Below are 3,076 nucleotides of genomic sequence, written 5' to 3' on the forward strand. Positions count from 1 at the left end.
CGCCTCGTCTGCTTTCGGGATTGCGCTGCCGAAGGGGAACATTAAGGTCCTTCTTGTCGTAAGCCCAGTCTCTAATCAGGAATCCTGCCCCTTCCTCGATTTCTGCGGGAATCGGGAAGGCTATATGCTCGAATTCCTGGATTACTTTCCGTCATGCAATTGGGTTAGTTCTCATTGACAAAGTTCTTAATAACATTTTATCGCATAAGCGGATAAGTAACAAAATTTTCGAAAGAGCTCTCATTCATTAGTCAGAGGCTCATCCAGGAAAAAGACTTGTAGACTACGTCCATGAAGTCTTATGTCAAATATCATAAGAAGCTTGAACTTTCCTTTTCGATCTTCGGTTCTCACTTGAGGATTTCCATTTGAATAATATTATTCCTTTCTTGGCAAAGAGAATGAAGACAGTCGATTTCCATTCTCTCTCTCTTCCTCGTCGAGGAAAGAATGTAGTAGAGAATTATATGTTCAAGTGACTGCAATACTTAGGTATTTTAACTTCGCGTCATATTACTAATGTAAAGTTCAAGTCATATACGCATATCGTGGTTACCTCTACAGATGGCAACCGAAAGGACTGGTTATTTTAAGTGTATTTAATCGGTACTTCCTGCAAACTTCCAGGAGTTTCCGGTGTAAGGACAATGCTTGAAGGTATTGTTACAACAACACCAACTCAGCTTCTGCATGTAGCGAATTATGTTTCGCTTAAATATGCCTGCTTGAGAATTTTCTTATGATCGATAATAGTAAACGAACCTATTCGTTCGTAGAAGAGAGTAGCTGGTAAACTCAGGCAGAATAGTGCGAAACGAGAGGTTGCTGTCATTGTGGATGACGCAGTATATTTAATCGGTACTCCCGGCAACTTTCCAGGAGTTTCCGATTTAACATTTGGTTAATTAAGCGTAATGTTACGACAACACAAAATCAGCTTCTGTATTAGCGAATTCTGTTTCGCTTAGATATGCCAACTTGAGAGTTTCTGTTCAAATAATGAAAATCTATTCCTTAGATGAATAGAATAGCTGGCAACTCGGCATAAGACTGCGAGAAGGTGAACATAAGCTGCTGCCTGTAACTGTCACAGTGTCTCACACTGTCACCAACTCAGTGTTAGGTAGCTCGTGGTACTGCCTCAGTCGTTACGTCTCTCTCTCCCGCGGGATTGATTTACGAACCGTATCTCTGCCCTACATCATGACTTTCGCCTCGGGTTGAGGGGATTTCTGGTAATCATGAATAAACGACTTCCTTTTGCTAAGAAATTTTCAACAGAGATATCTCTTAGACATGTTCGGCGCTGCTTACCGCACTGTAACAGAATTCTGTACGAGTCTACCGCAGCATAGCACTATAATAATGCTCTACCTGCTTATGCAAAGCGCAGCCTTATTAGGGAAGGAAGCATGCTTAGTGAGGGAATGGATGAGTCTGCTGGGGACCATTTCCTCGCTGGAGAAGCTTGTTTCCCTGAATAGACTGCAATTCAGACCTCTACAGTTTTTCCTACAGAGAACTGAAATAACATCAAAGATCTAGAGATAATCTAAACGTCTCTCAATGGGTTAAGGATCACCTCAGGTGATAATGAGAGGGAGCCAGGCATCCGGACAGAGGTCCTGGCACATAATCTAAAAGAATTGGAAGCAATTTGGTTGGCTCTCCAGTTCCTCGAAGAGTGAGGTTTTGGTCGAGTGGTCCAAATCATCTCAGATAATTCCGCAGCTCTCTCATATCCCAAGAAAAGAGAGATGGTTTATCGGCATAGGCACGGAACGTAACGATCCTTAAGAGGTTCGTTACACGATTGCACGTCCGTGCGGATCTTCTCGATCGACGGCAGCAACTACTGACGTTTGACTTTGAGTAATCCTCGCTTAGAAGTATGTCGAGAGTTGTGGAGACTTTGGGGACGTCCTTTCGTAGATTTTGCAATATTGAAGACGAAGAAGCTTCCTCTACGTTGCGTCCTTATTCTCGATCCGAGAGCGGTAGCAATAGACCGCCATCCTATAGTATGGAATGGGGATAGTTGGTTAGCCCTTTTCCCCTATTCAAAAGCTTAGGAAATGTAATAAGATAATCGCTGGCGTCAGAGGGAGTGAGAAAGACGCTGATCGCCCCATGTTGGCCTTCGAGAGGCGTGGATTCACAGAGGTCACGTCCTTCAGAGAGCACTTTCCAAGGACCCTTCCCGAGAGAATCGGTCTACTCTAACAGCCTCACTTCGAGAGTACCTAAAATCTCTCCGATCTGAGTCTGAATGCGTTCAGACTGTCAAGAAGCGAGAGGATCTTCAAGATTAATTGCAAGTCTCATTGCCAAAGCAAAGCAGTGCTGCATATTTTGCAGTGTACCAATCGGATGTGGGCCGTTTCTGGACATAGGGCAGGAAGAATGACTGTTCCTCTACCTCTGACCTCTGTGAATGACTCTTTACCGCCTTCCCATTCCGTCTGAAGTATGGGATAAGCTAACAGTCCCAACGATTGTAGAATACGGAAATATGTTGTTGACGGCCTCTAGGCTCAGAGATTCGGATCTGTCAAACAACAAAGCCCTTCACGATCTTTGAGGTCTGCGGAAATCTTGATGGAACTTAGACGTAGTCTGAAGTTTCTTGATGTCAAAGCATTTCGAACCTCTCCTTTCTGTAAACTTAATCACGTGACCAGAAAGGCTAATTTTCTAACCACTCTAGCTACGGAAATGAGGGTTAGTGAGGTTTTAGCCATCATCAGAGGTTTTGGCTTTAGAGGACATAATTCGGTGTCCTCTAAGCCTTCCGTTCTTGCTAAGAACGAAAACCCGTCAACTAACCCTTGGCCCAGAGGCCTGGAGATCAAGGGGATGGCACAAATTATTGGGCAAGAGCCACAGAGAGTCCTGTGCCCTGTCGGGGCTCTCAAGTTTTATCTTGATCAAACTAAAGAAAGTCAAGGTCATTCGGACAATCTGCGGTGTTCCGTAAAAAGACCAGACTTGCCCATGTCGAAGAACGCCCTGGCGTTATTTTTAAGGAGTCTTTCTAAGAGGCTCATTCGTCATGTTTGAACAAAGATTTGAAACC

The sequence above is a fragment of the Macrobrachium nipponense genome, chromosome 2 (assembly GCF_015104395.2).
Source record: "Macrobrachium nipponense isolate FS-2020 chromosome 2, ASM1510439v2, whole genome shotgun sequence".
Lineage (NCBI taxonomy): Eukaryota > Metazoa > Arthropoda > Malacostraca > Decapoda > Palaemonidae > Macrobrachium > Macrobrachium nipponense.